This window comes from Psittacula echo (genome assembly GCF_963264785.1).
Source record: "Psittacula echo genome assembly, chromosome: 24".
NCBI classification, from domain to species: domain Eukaryota; kingdom Metazoa; phylum Chordata; class Aves; order Psittaciformes; family Psittacidae; genus Psittacula; species Psittacula echo.
This window is the reverse complement of record NC_137759.1, coordinates 2,264,440-2,279,709: the sequence shown is the minus strand read 5'-3', so window position 1 is coordinate 2,279,709 and position 15,270 is coordinate 2,264,440.

Genomic DNA, 15,270 nt, shown 5'->3' with positions numbered 1-15,270 from the left:
GGACTCACCAAGGGCAAACCCATACCTCACTTATCTAGTGAGCTCCAGAGAAACCTTGAGGGAGCCCAGAAGTGGCAGCGAAAGTGATGCCTTGGGCTGATCCTATGCTTCTGAGCTGGGCTGGGCTCCTGGGGTGGAGTGAGCTTATGGCAAGAAGGAAGTGCTTGTGAAAGACAGTTCTGCCCAGGATCAGCTCCTCTGTAAAGTGCAGCAGGGCTTTACAGGAAGTCAAGGAAAACAGGGTTTTGTGGGTTTCTTGCCAAAGCCTTACCTCTGTACTAACAAGGTAGGTCTGGACAAGCAATAACTTCTGCTGCTGTGACAGCCTTTGGGTGCTTGAGAGAAACTCGACTGGCACTGGAGAGAAAGCTGTCAGGCTAAAGATGTCCTTCAAAATAAAATAATAAAGGCTACTGTCCTTCAAAATAGTATCTCTGTGTAGGTGACAGGAGGAACTGGAACTCGGCAGGTTCATTGGTGCTGCTGCTGCTGGAACAAGCAGGGTGCCAGCACATCCCTGCCAACCTGGGACTCCCAGCCTGTTGCCTCCTCTCCTTGCTGAAGTGGCAGCTGCTTGCTGGCAGGGCAGAGGTTCCCCAGGGACACAGGCTGGGATTGGTCCCAGAGGCAGGGAGCTGCTGGTCAGTGGTGGTGAGGAGCTCTGCTGCTGGGCATTTGATGCCCTGCCTCCTCCCAGCCTTTGGGAAGATGAGTGTGGGGAGCCTGGCACATGCTGGCCCCAGTGGCTGGCTGATGGCATCTGTCATTTCCGCTTTGCCCTCTGCCTCCCAAAAGAAAAACTTGCTCAAGGGCTGAACAAACATGGCTCCTTTTGGGGGGAAAGCTCAAAAAAGGGGTAAACTTGTAAAACAGAACTGGGGCCAGGGTGTGCTGAAGGATGAGCTGTCCTGCGGGCAGCAATAGAAGCCAGGAATGATGCTGACTGCTCATCACTCTCAGAATGCAAAGGATGCTGTGGGACTGGGCTGGTTGTTCCAGCTTAGTTCACATGCAGCCATTATCCTCAAGAGATCTTGTTCTCTCCCTGCCATGACAGAGCCAGCGGCAGTGTGTTCATATGGACCATCCTGATGGTGGCTGCTGCTGTATAGTTTCCAGCATCAACAAAGTCTGAAATGCCAGGGAACAGAGTTGTGGGCGTTGTCCAGCAAATCACGGATGGCTGTTACAGAAAGGAGAGCAGTGTTGAAGCACCAGTGTCTGCTGTCCCATGCTAGCCCCATCCGCTTCTTTCTGTGTCCAGGGAGAGCAGCTATGACCAGCAGATCATCTGGAAGCTCCTGCTCAGGAATGCCCCAAATGCGTCTGCTATTTTCCACTGAGCCTTAAGCATTTCCCTGAGGCAAGACAAAGCATGGCAGCACCCTGAGCAGGATCTGTCCCCTGCCCCACCATACCCAGCCAGCAGAGTTGTGCACATAACTGCACATATCCTGCAGCTTTTCACCGGCATTGCTGTCGTTCCTTGCTTTCCCACCGAAAACTTCATTTGATTCCATACTCTGCAATAGATGTTCAAATCAAATGGACTTTTGAGTAGGAAAGAGAGAAGCGACAGCAATGCGGGTGGCACCGCTGCAAAGTTGACTGTATACAGAAGAGACACAGCTCAAGTTTTTTGTCCTGGCTCTTCGCCTGTGGGAGCAGAGGCCAACCATTCGTGCTCTACTCCCTGGGATGCTGGTCAGCCGAGAGGGGAGGCATGGATGTTTGGATTCAAATGGAATTTGAGTTGGGAAATCGAAGAGCGACAGCAATGGAAATGGCACCATTGCAAAGCTGACTTTCTGCAGAAGAGGCACAGCTCATGTTTTGTGTCCTGGCGATTTGGCTGTGGGAGCAGAGGCCAAACATTCATGATCTACTCCCTGGGATGCTGGGCAGCCCAGCACGGGTGCCAAAGAGGTTCCATTGTAATGGACTTTGTGTTGGGAAATCGAGGAGCGACAGCAATGGAAATGGCACAGTTGCAAAGCTGACATTCTGCAGAAGAGGCACAGCTCCAGTTTTTTGCCCTGGCTCTTCGGCTGTGGGAGCAGAGGCCAAACATTCGTGCTCTACTCCCTGGGATGCTGGTCAGCCGAGAGGGGAGGCGTGGATGTTTGGATTCAAATGGACTTTTAGTTGGGAAATGGAGGAGCGACAGCAATGCGGGTGGCACCGTTGCAAAGCTGACTCTCTACAGAGGAGGGCTAAAGTTTCTTATCCAGGCACTTCGGCTGTGGGAGCAGAGGCCAAACATTCGTGCTCTACTCTCTGGGATGCTGGTCAGCCGAGAGTGGGTGCCACAGAGGTTCCATTGTAATGGACTTTGAGTTGGGAAATGGAGGAGCGACAGCAATGCGGATGGCACCGTTGCAAAGCTGACTTTCTGCAGAAGAGGCACAGCTCCAGTTTTTTGCCCCGGCTCTTCGGCTGTGGGAGCAGAGGCCAACCATTCGTACTCTAACCCCTGGGATGCTGGGCAGCCGAGAGCGTGCGCCAGAGAGGTTCCATTGTAATGGACTTTTAGTTGGGAAATGGAGGAGTGACAGCAATGCGGATGGCACTGTTGCAAAGCTGACTTTCTGCAGAAGAGGCAGAGCTCAAGTTCTTTGCCCTGGCTCTTCACCTGTGGGAGCAGAGGCCAAACATTCGTGCTCTACTCGCTGGATGCTGGGCAGCCGAGAGGGGAGGCGTGGATGTTTGGATTCAAATGGACTTTGAGTTGGGAAATCGAGGAGCGACAGCAATGCGGATGGCACCATTACATTACACTCCATTACAATGAAAACTCTTTGACACCTGTGCTCGGCTGCCCAGCATCCCAGGGAGTAGAGCACGAACGGTTGGCCTCTGCTCCCACAGCCGAAGAGCCAGGGCAAAAAACTTGAGCTGTGCCTCTTCTGCAGAAAGTCAGCTTTGCAACGGTGCCATCCGCATTTCTGTTGCTCCTCGATTTCCCAACTCAAAGTCCATTACAATGGAACATCTTTGGCACCCGTTCTTGGCTGCCCATCATCCCAGGGAGTAGAGCATGAATGGTTGGCCTCTGCTCCCAGAGCCGAAGAGCCAGGGCAAAAAACTTGAGCTGTGCCTCTTCTGCAGAAAGTCAGCTTTGCAACGGTGCCATCCGCATTGCTGTCGCTCCTCGATTTCCCAACTCCAAGTCCATTACAATGGAACCTCTTTGGCACCCGTGCTGGGCTGCCCAGCATCCCAGGCAGTAGAGCACGAAGGGTTGGCCTCTGCTCCCACAGCCGAAGAGCCAGGGCAAAAAACTTGAGCTGTGCCTCTTCTGCAGAAAGTCAGCTTTGCAACGGTGCCATCCGCATTGCTGTCGCTCCTCCATTTCCCAACTCAAATTCCATTACAATGGAACCTCTTTGGCAGCCGTGCTGGGCTGCCCAGCATCCCAGGGAGTAGAGCATGAACGGTTGGCCTCTGCTCCCACAGCCGAAGAGCCAGGGCAAAATACTTGAGCTCTGCCTCTTCTGCAGAAAGTCAGCTTTGCAACGATGCCATCCACATTGCTGTCGCTCCTCGATTTCCCAACTCAAAGTCCATTACAATGGAACCTCTTTGGCAGCCGTACTCGGCTGCCCAGCATCCCAGGGAGTAGAGCACGAACGGTTGGCCTCTGCTCCCACAGCCAAAGAGCCAGGGCAAAAAACTTGAGCTCTGCCTCTTCTGCAGAAAGTCAGCTTTGCAACGGTGCCATCCGCATTGCTGTCGCTCCTCCATTTCCCAACTCAAAGTCCATTACAATGGAACCTCTTTGGCACACGTGCTCGGCTGCCTAGCATCCCAGGGAGTAGAGCACGAACGGTTGGCCTCTGCTCCCACAGCCGAAGAGCCAGGGCAAAAAACTTGAGCTGTGCCTCTTCTGCAGAAAGTCAGCTTTGCAACGGTGCCATCCGCATTGCTGTCGCTCCTCCATTTCCCAACTCAAAGTCCATTACAATGGAACCTCTTTGGCACCTGTGCTGGGATGCCTAGCATCCCAGGGAGTAGAGCACGAACGGTTGGCCTCTGCTCCCACAGCCGAAGAGCCAGGGCAAAATACTTGAGCTGTGCCTCTTCTGCAGAAAGTCAGCTTTGCAAAGGTGCCATCCACATTGCTGTCGCTCCTTTATTTCCCAAGTCAAAGTCCATTACAATGGAACCTCTTTGGCACCCGTGCTGGTCTGCCCAGCATCCCAGGGAGAAGAGCACGAACGCTTGGCCTCTGCTCCCACAGCCGAAGAGCCAGGGCAAAAAACTGGAGCTGTGCCTCTTCTGCAGAAAGTCAGCTTTGCAACTGTGCCATCCGCATTGCTGTCGCTCCTCCATTTCCCAACTCAAAGTCCATTACAATGGAACCTCTTTGGCATCCGTGCTGGGCTGCCCAGCATCCCAGGGAGTAGAGCACGAACGGTTGGCCTCTGCTCCCACAGCCAAAGAGCCAGGGCAAAAAACTTGAGCTGTGCCTCTTCTGCAGAAAGTCAACTTTGCAACGGTGCCATCCGCATTGCTGTCGCTCCTCCATTTCCCAACTCAAAGTCCATTACAATGGAACGTCTTTGGCAGCCGTGCTCGGCTGCCCAGCATCCCAGGGAGTAGAGCACGAACGGTTGGCCTCTGCTCCCACAGCTGAAGAGCCAGGGCAAAAAACTTGAGCTCTGCCTCTTCTGCAGAAAGTCAGCTTTGCAACGGTGCCATCCGCATTGCTGTCGCTCCTTGATTTCCCAACTCCAAGTCCATTACAATGGAACCTCTTTGGCACCCGTGCTGGGCTGCCCAGCATCCCAGGGAGTAGAGCACGAACGGTTGGCCTCTGCTCCCACAGCCGAAGAGCCAGGACAAAAAATTTGAGCTGTGCCTCTTCTGAAGAAAGTCAGCTTTGCAAAGGTGCCATCCGCATTGCTGTCGCTCCTCGATTTCCCAACTCAAATTCCATTACAATGGAACCTCTTTGGCACCCGTGCTCGGCTGCACAGCATCCCAGGGAGTAGAGCACGAACGGTTGGCCTCTGCTCCCACAGCCGAAGAGCCAGGGCAAAAAACTGGAGCTGTGCCTCTTCTGCAGAAAGTCAGCTTTGCAACTGTGCCATCCACATTGCTGTCGCTCCTCGATTTCCCAACTCAAATTCCATTACAATGGAACCTCTTTGGCACCCGTGCTCGGCTGCCCAGCATCCAAGGCAGTAGAGCACGAAGGGTTGGCCTCTGCTCCCACAGCCGAAGAGCCAGGGCAAAAAACTGGAGCTGTGCCTCTTCTGCAGAAAGTCAGCTTTGGAACGGTGCCATCCGCATTGCTGTTGCTCCTCCATTTCCCAACTCAAAGTCCATTACAATGGAACCTCTTTGGCACCCATGCTCGGCTGCCCAGCATCCCAGGGAGTAGAGCACGAACGGTTGGCCTCTGCTCCCACAGCCGAAGAGCCAGGGCAAAAAACTTGAGCTGTGCCTCTTCTGCAGAAAGTCAGCTTTGCAACTGTGCCATCCGCATTGCTGTCGCTCCTCCATTTCGCAAATCAAAGTCCATTACAATGGAACGTCTTTAGCATCCGTGCTCGGGTGCCCAGCATCCCAGGCAGTAGAGCACGAACGGTTGGCCTCTGCTCCCACATCCGAAGAGCCAGGGCAAAAAACTTGAGCTGTGCCTCTTCTGCAGAAAGTCAGCTTTGCAACTGTGCCATCCGCATTGCTGTCGCTCCTCGATGTCCCAACTCAAATTCCATTACAATGGAACCTCTTTGGCAGCCGTGCTCGGGTGCCCAGCATCCCAGGCAGTAGAGCACGAACGGTTGGCCTCTGCTCCCACAGCCGAAGAGCCAGGGCAAAAAACTTGAGCTCTGCCTCTTCTGCAGAAAGTCAGCTTTGCAACGGTGCCATCCGCATTGATGTCGCTCCTCGATTTCCTGACTCAAAGTCCATTACAATGGAACCTCTTTGGCACCTGTTCTCGGCTGCCCAGCATCCAGGGGAGTAGAGCACAAACCCTTGGCCTCTGCTCCCACATCCGAAGAGCCAGGGTAAAAAACTTGAGCTGTGCATCTTCTGCAGAAAGTCAGCTTTGCAACGATGCCATCCGCATTGCTGTCGTTCCTCAATTTCCCAATTAAATGTCCATTTGAATCCACACATCCACGCCTCCCCTTTTGGCTGCTCAGCATCCAGGGAGTAGAGCACGAATGTTTGGCCTCTGCTCCCACAGCCGAAGAGCCAGGGCAAAAAACTTGAGCTGTGAGTCTTCTGCAGAAAGTTAGCTTTGCAACGATGCCATCCGCATTGCTGTCGCTCCTCGATTTCCCAACTCAAAGTCCATTACAATGGAACCTCTTTGGCACCTATGCTGGGCTGCCTAGCATCCCAGGGAGTAGAGCACGAACGGTTGGCCTCTGCTCCCACAGCCGAAGAGCCAGGGCAAAAAACTTGAGCTGTGCCTCTTCTGCAGAAAGTCAGCTTTGCAACTGTGCAATCCGCATTGCTGTCGCTCCTTGATTTCCCAACTCAAAGTCCATTAAAATGGAACCTCTTTGGCAACCGTGCTGGGATGCCCAGCATCCCAGGGTTTAGAGCACGAACGGTTAGCCTCTGCTCCCAGAGCCGAAGAGCCAGGGCAAAAAACTGGAGCTGTGCCTCTTCTGCAGAAAGTCAGCTTTGGAACGGTGCCATCCGCATTGCTGTCGCTCCTCCATTTCCCAACTCCAAAGTCCATTACAATGGAACCTCTTTGGCACCCGTGCTCGGCTGCCCAGTATCCCAGGGAGTAGAGCACGAACGGTTGGCCTCTGCTCCCACAGCCGAAGAGCCAGGGCAAAAAACTTGAGCTGTGCCTCTTCTGCAGAAAGTCAGCTTTGCAACTGTGCCATCCGCATTGCTGTCGCTCCTCCATTTCCCAACTCAAAGTCCATTACAATGGAACCTCTTTGGCACCCGTGCTGGTCTGCCCAGCATCCCAGGCAGTAGAGCACGAACGGTTGGCCTCTGCTCCCACATCCGAAGAGCCAGGGCAAAAAACTTGAGCTGTGCCTCTTCTGCAGAAAGTCAGCTTTGAAACTGTGCCATTCGCATTGCTGTCGCTCCTCGATTTCCCAACTCAAATTCCATTACAATGGAACCTCTTTGGCACCCGTGCTCGGCTGCCCAGCATCCCAGGGAGTAGAGCACGAACGGTTGGCCTCTGCTCCCACAGCCAAAGAGCCAGGGCAAAAAACTTGAGCTGTGCCTCTTCTGCAGAAAGTCAGCTTTGCAACTGTGCCATCCACATTGCTGTCGCTCCTCGATTTCCCAACTCAAATTCCATTACAATGGAACTTCTTTGGCACCCGTGCTCGGCTGCCCAGCATCCCAGGCAATAGAGCACGAAGGGTTGGCCTCTGCTCCCACAGCCGAAGAGCCAGGGCAAAAAACTTGAGCTGTGCCTCTTCTGCAGAAAGTCAGCTTTGCAACGGTGCCACCCGCATTGCTGTCGCTCCTCGATTTCCCAACTCAAAGTCCATTACAATGGAACCTTTTTGGCACCCGTGCTCGGCTGCCCAGCATCCCAGGGAGTAGAGCACGAATGGTTGGCCTCTGCTCCCACAGCCGAAGAGCCAGGGCAAAAAACTTGAGCTGTGCCTCTTCTGCAGTAAGTCAGCTTTGCAACGGTGCCATCCGCATTGCTGTCGCTCCTCCATTTCCCAACTCAAAGTGCATTACAATGGAACCTCTTTGGCACCCGTGCTCGGCTGCCCAGCATCCCAGGGAGTAGAGCACGAACGGTTGGCCTCTGCTCCCACAGCCGAAGAGCCAGGGTAAAAAACTTGAGCTGTGCCTCTTCTGCAGAAAGTCAGTTTTGCAACGGTGCCATCTGCATTGCTGTCGCTCCTCCATTTCCCAACTCAAAGTCCATTACAATGGAACCGCTTTGGCACCCGTGCTGGGCTGCCCAGCATCCCAGGCAGTAGAGCACGAACGGTTGGCCTCTGCTCCCACAGCCGAAGAGCCAGGGCAAAATACTTGAGCTGTGCCTCTTCTGCAGAAAGTCAGCTTTGCAATGGTGACATCCGCATTGCTGTCGCTCCTCGATTTCCCAACTCAAAGTCCATTACAATGGAACCTCTTTGGCAGCCGTGCTGGGCTGCCTAGCATCCCAGGGAGTAGAGCACGAAGGGTTGGCCTCCGCTCCCACAGCCGAAGAGCCAGGGCAAAAAACTTGAGCTCTGCCTCTTCTGCAGAAAGTCAGCTTTGCAACGGTGCCATCCGCATTGATGTCGCTCCTCGATTTCCTGACTCAAATTCCATTACAATGGAACCTCTTTGGCACCTGTTCTCGGCTGCCCAGCTTCCAGGGGAGTAGAGCATGAACGGTTGGCCTCTGCTCCCACATCCGAAGAGCCAGGGTAAAAAACTTGTGCTGTGCCTCTTCTTCAAAAAGTCAGCTTTGCAACGATGCCATCCGCATTGCTGTCATTCCTCGATTTCCCAATTAAATGTCCATTTGAATCAACACATCCATGCCTCCCCTATTGGCTGCTCAGCATCCAGGGAGTAGAGCACGAATGTTTGGACTCTGCTCCCATAGCCGAATAGCCAGGGCAAAAAACTTGAGCTGTGAGTCTTCTGCAGAAAGTTAGCTTTGCAAAGATGCCATCCGCATTGCTGTCGCTCCTCGATTTCCCAACTCAAAGTCCATTACAATGGAACCTCTTTGGCACCTGTGCTGGGCTGCCTAGCATCCCAGGGAGTAGAGCACGAACGGTTGGCCTCTGCTCCCACAGCTGAAGAGCCAGGGCAAAAAACTTGAGCTGTGCCTCTTCTGCAGAAAGTCAGCTTTGCAACGTTGCCATCCGCATTGCTGTCGCTCCTCGATTTCCCAACTCAAAGTCCATTACAATGGAACCTCTTTGGCACCCGTGCTCGGCTGCCCAGAATCCCAGGGAGTAGAGTACGAACGGTTGGCCTCTGCTCCCACAGCCGAAGAGCCAGGGCAAAAAGCTTGAGCTGTGCCTCTTCTGCAGAAAGTCAGCTTTGCAACGATGCCATCCACATTGCTGTCACTCCTCGATTTCCCAATTCAAAGTCCATTACAATGGAACCGCTTTGGCACCCGTGCTCGGCTGCCCAGCATCCCAGGGTTTAGAGCACGAACCGTTGGCCTCTGCTCCCACAGCCGAAGAGCCAGGGCAAATAACTTGAGCTGTGCCTCTTCTGCAGAAAGTCAGCTTTGCAACGGTGCCATCCGCATTGCTGTCGCTCCTCGATTTCCCAACTCAAAGTCCATTACAATGGAACCTCTTTGGCACCTGTGCTGGGCTGCCTAGCATCCCAGGGAGTAGAGCACGGATGGTTGGCCTCTGCTCCCACAGCTGAAGAGCCAGGACAAAAAACTTGAGCTGTGCCTCTTCTGCAGAAAGTCAGCTTTGCAACGGTGCCATCCGCATTGCTGTCGCTCCTTGATTTCCCAACTCAAAGTCCATTACAATGGAACCTCTTTGGCACCCGTGCTGGTCTGCCCAGCATCGCAGGGTTTAGAGCACGAACGCTTAGCCTCTGCTCCCACAGCCGAAGAGCCAGGGCAAAAAATTTGAGCTGTGCCTCTTCTGCAGAAAGTCAGCTTTGCAACGGTGCCATCCGCATTGCTGTCGCTCCTCGATTTCCCAACTCAAAGTCCATTACAATGGAACCTCTTTGGCACCCGTGCTCGGCTGCCCAGCATCCCAGGCAGTAGAGCACGAACGGTTGGCCTCTGCTCCCACAGCCGAAGAGCCAGGGCAAAATACTTGAGCTGTGCCTCTTCTGCAGAAAGTCAGCTTTGCAACTGTGCCATCCACATTGCTGTCGCTCCTCGATTTCCCAACTCAAATTCCATTACAATGGAACCTCTTTGGCAGCCGTGCTCGGCTGCCCAGCATCCCGGGCAGTAGAGCACGAAGGGTTGGCCTCTGCTCCCACAGCCGAAGAGCCAGGGCAAAAAACTTGAGCTGTGCCTCTTCTGCAGAAAGGCAGCTTTGCAACGGTGCCACCCGCATTGCTGTCGCTCCTCGATTTCCCAACTCAAAGTCCATTACAATGGAACCTCTTTGGCACCCGTGCTCGGCTGCCCAGCATCCCAGGCAGTAGAGCACGAACAGTTAGCCTCTGCTCCCACAGCCGAAGAGCCAGGGCAAAATACTTGAGCTCTGCCTCTTCTGCAGAAAGTCAGCTTTGCAACAGTGCCATCCGCATTGCTGTCGCTCCTCCATTTCCCAACTCAAAGTCCCTTACAATGGAACCCCTTTGGCACCTGTGCTGGGCTGCCTAGCATCCCAGGGAGTAGAGCACGAAGAGTTGACCTCTGCTCCCACAGCCGAAGAGCCAGGGCAAAAAACTGGAGCTGTGCCTCTTCTGCAGAAAGTCAGCTTTGCAACTGTGCCATCCGCATTGCTGTCGCTCCTCCATTTCCCAACTCAAAGTCCATTACAATGGAACCTCTTTGGCATCCGTGCTCGGGTGCCCAGCATCCCAGGGAGTAGAGCACGAACGGTTGGCCTCTGCTCCCACAGCCGAAGAGCCAGGGCAAAAAACTTGAGCTCTGCCTCTTCTGCAGAAAGTCAGCTTTGCAACTTAGCCATCCGCATTGCTGTCGCTCCTCGATTTCCCAACTCAAAGTCCATTACAATGGAACCTCTTTGGCACCCGTGCTGGGCTGCCTAGCATCCCAGGGAGTAGAGCACGAACGGTTGGCCTCTGCTCCCACAGCCGAAGAGCCAGGGCAAAAAACTTGAGCTCTGCCTCTTTTGCAGAAAGTCAGCTTTGCAACGGTGCCATCCGCATTGATGTCGCTCCTCGATTTCCTGACTCAAATTCCATTACAATGGAACCTCTTTGGCACCTGTTCTCGGCTGCCCAGCATCCAGGGGAGTAGAGCATGAACGGTTGGCCTCTGCTCCCACATCCGAAGAGCCAGGGTAAAAAACTTGTGCTGTGCCTCTTCTTCAAAAAGTCAGCTTTGCAACGATGCCATCCGCATTGCTGTCATTCCTCGATTTCCCAATTAAATGTCCATTTGAATCAACACATCCACGCCTCCCCTATTGGCTGCTCAGCATCCAGGGAGTAGAGCACGAATGTTTGGCCTCTGCTCCCATAGCCGAAGAGCCAGGGCAAAAAACTTGAGCTGTGAGTCTTCTGCAGAAAGTTAACTTTGCAAAGATGCCATCCGCATTGCTGTCGCTCCTTGATTTCCCAACTCAAAGTCCATTACAATGGAACCGCTTTGGCACCCGTGCTCGGCTGCCCAGCATCCCAGGGTTTAGAGCACGAACCGTTGGCCTCTGCTCCCACAGCCGAAGAGCCAGGGCAAATAACTTGAGCTGTGCCTCTTCTGCAGAAAGTCAGCTTTGCAACGGTGCCATCCGCATTGCTGTCGCTCCTCCATTTCCCAACTCAAAGTCCATTACAATGGAACCTCTTTGGCACCTGTGCTGGGCTGCCTAGCATCCCAGGGAGTAGAGCACGAATGGTTGGCCTCTGCTCCCACAGCTGAAGAGCCAGGGCAAAAAACTTGAGCTGTGCCTCTTCTGCAGAAAGTCAGCTTTGCAACGGTGCCATCCGCATTGCTGTCGCTCCTTGATTTCCCAACTCAAAGTCCATTACAATGGAACCTCTTTGGCACCCGTGCTGGTCTGCCCAGCATCGCAGGGTTTAGAGCAGGAACGCTTAGCCTCTGCTCCCACAGCCGAAGAGCCAGGGCAAAAAATTTGAGCTGTGCCTCTTCTGAAGAAAGTCAGCTTTGCAAAGGTGCCATCCGCATTGCTGTCGCTCCTCGATTTCCCAACTCAAAGTGCATTACAATGGAACCTCTTTGGCACCCGTGCTCGGCTGCCCAGCATCCCAGGGAGTAGAGCACGAACGGTTGGCCTCTGCTCCCACAGCCGAAGAGCCAGGGCAAAATACTTGAGCTCTGCCTCTTCTGCAGAAAGTCAGCTTTGCAACGGTGCCATCCACATTGCTGTCGCTCCTCGATTTCCCAACTCAAATTCCATTACAATGGAACCTCTTTGGCAGCCGTGCTCGGCTGCCCAGCATCCCGGGCAGTAGAGCACGAAGGGTTGGCCTCTGCTCCCACAGCCGAAGAGCCAGGGCAAAAAACTTGAGCTGTGCCTCTTCTGCAGAAAGGCAGTTTTGCAACGGTGCCATCCGCATTGCTGTCGCTCCTCCATTTCCCAACTCAAAGTCCATTACAATGGAACCTCTTTGGCACCCGTGCTCGGCTGCCCAGCATCCCAGGCAGTAGAGCACGAACGGTTAGCCTCTGCTCCCAGAGCCGAAGAGCCAGGGCAAAATACTTGAGCTCTGCCTCTTCTGCAGAAAGTCAGCTTTGCAACAGTGCCATCCGCATTGCTGTCGCTCCTCCATTTCCCAACTCAAAGTCCCTTACAATGGAACCCCTTTGGCACCTGTGCTGGGCTGCCTAGCATCCCAGGGAGTAGAGCACGAAGGGTTGGCCTCTGCTCCCACAGCCGAAGAGCCAGGGCAAAAAACTTGAGCTGTGCCTCTTCTGCAGAAAGTCAGCTTTGCAACTGTGCCATCCGCATTGCTGTCGCTCCTCCATTTCCCAACTCAAAGTCCATTACAATGGAACCTCTTTGGCAGCCGTGCTCGGGTGCCCAGCATCCCAGGCAGTAGAGCACGAACGGTTGGCCTCTGCTCCCACAGCCGAAGAGCCAGGGCAAAATACTTCAGCTCTGCCTCTTCTGCAGAAAGTCAGCTTTGCAACGGTGCCATCTGCATTGCTGTCGCTCCTCGATTTCCCAACTCAAAGTCCATTACAATGGAACCTCTTTGGCAACCGTGCTCGGCTGCCCAGCATCCCAGGGTTTTGAGCATGAACGGTTGGCCTCTGCTCCCACAGCCGAAGAGCCAGGGCAAAAAATTTGAGCTGTGCCTCTTCTGCAGAAAGTCAGCTTTGCAACGGTGCCATCCGCATTGCTGTCGCTCCTCGATTTCCCAACTCAAATTCCATTAAAATGGAACCTCTTTGGCACCCGTGCTGGGCTGCCCAGCATCCCAGGGAGTAGAGCACGAACGGTTGGCCTCTGCTCCCACAGCCGAAGAGCCAGGGCAAAAAACTTGAGCTGTGCCTCTTCTGCAGAAAGTCAACTTTGCAACTGTGCCATCCGCATTGCTGTCGCTCCTCCATTTCCCAACTCAAAGTCCATTAAAATGGAACCTCTTTGGCACCCGTGCTGGGCTGCCCAGTATCCCAGGGAGTAGAGCACGAATGGTTGGCCTCTGCTCCCACAGCCGAAGAGCCAGGGCAAATAACTTGAGCTGTGCCTCTTCTGCAGAAAGTCAGCTTTGCAACGGTGCCATCCGCATTGCTGTCGCTCCTCGATTTCCCAACTCAAATTCCATTACAATGGAACCTTTTTGGCACCCGTGCTCGGCTGCCCAGCATCCCAGGGAGTAGAGCACGAACGGTTGGCCTCTGCTCCCACAGCCGAAGAACCAGGGCAAAAAACTTGAGCTGTGCCTCTTCTGCAGAAAGTCAGCTTTGCAACGGTGCCATCCGCATTGCTGTCGCTCCTTGATTTCCCAACTCAAAGTCCATTACAATGGAACCTCTTTGGCACCCGTGCTGGGCTGCCCAGCATCGCAGTGTTTAGAGCACGAACGCTTAGCCTCTGCTAACACAGCCGAAGAGCCAGGACAAAAAATTTGAGCTGTGCCTCTTCTGAAGAAAGTCAGCTTTGCAAAGGTGCCATCCGCATTGCTGTCGCTCCTCGATTTCCCAACTCAAATTCCATTACAATGGAACCTCTTTGGCACCCGTGCTCGGCTGCCCAGCATCCCAGTGAGTAGAGCACGAACGGTTGGCCTCTGCTCCCACAGCCGAAGAGCCAGGGCAAAAAACTTGAGCTGTGCCTCTTCTGCAGAAAGTCAGCTTTGCAAATGTGCCATCCACATTGCTGTCGCTCCTCGATTTCCCAACTCAAATTCCATTAAAATGGAACCTCTTTGGCACCCGTGCTCGGCTGCCCAGCATCCAAGGCAGTAGAGCACGAAGGGTTGGCCTCTGCTCCCACAGCCGAAGAGCCAGGGCAAAAAACTTGAGCTGTGCCTCTTCTGCAGAAAGTCAGCTTTGCAACTGTGCCATCCGCATTGCTGTCGCTCCTCCATTTCCCAACTCAAAGTCCATTACAATGGAACCTCTTTGGCACCCGTGCTCGGCTGCCCAGCATCCCAGGCAGTAGAGCACGAACGGTTGGCCTCTGCTCCCACAGCTGAAGAGCCAGGGCAAAATACTTGAGCTGTGCCTCTTCTGGAGAAAGTCAGCTTTGCAACAGTGCCATCCGCATTGCTGTCGCTCCTCCATTTCCCAACTCAAAGTCCCTTACAATGGAACCCCTTTGGCACCTGTGCTGGGCTGCCTAGCATCCCAGGGAGTAGAGCACGAACGGTTGGCCTCTGCTCCAACAGCCGAAGAGCCAGGGCAAAATACTTGAGCTGTGCCTCTTCTGCAGAAAGTCAGCTTTGCAACGGTGCCATCCGCATAGCTGTCGCTCCTTGATTTCCCAACTCAAATTCCATTACAATGGAACCTCTTTGGCAGCCGTGCTCGGGTGCCCAGCATCCCAGGGAGTAGAGCACGAACGGTTGTTCTCTGCTCCCACAGCCGAAGAGCCAGGGCAAAAAACTTGAGCTCTGCCTCTTCTGCAGAAAGTCAGCTTTGCAACGGTGCCATCCGCATTGCTGTCGCTCCTCCATTTCCCAACTCAAAGTGCATTACAATGGAACCTCTTTGGCACCCGTGCTGGGCTGCCCAGCATCCCAGGCAGTAGAGCAGGAACGGTTGGCCTCTGCTCCCACAGCCGAAGAGCCAGGGCAAAAAACTTGAGCTCTGCCTCTTCTGCAGAAATTCAGCTTTGCAACTGTGCCATCCGCATTGCTGTCGCTCCTTGATTTCCCAACTCAAAGTCCATTACAATGGAACCTCTTTGGCAACCGTGCTCGGCTACCCAGCATCCCAGGGTTTAGAGCACGAACGGTTGGCCTCTGCTCCCACAGCCGAAGAGCCAGGGCAAAAAATTTGAACTGTGCCTCTTCTGTAGAAAGTCAGCTTTGCAACGGTGCCATCCGCATTGCTGTCGCTCCTCCATTTCCCAACTCAAAGTCCATTACAATGGAACGTCTTTAGCATCCGTGCTCGGGTGCCCAGCATCCCAGGGAGTAGAGCACGAATGGTTGGCCTCTGCCCACACAGCCGAAGAGCCAGGGCAAAAAACTTGAGCTGTGCCTCTTCTGCAGAAAGTCAGCTTT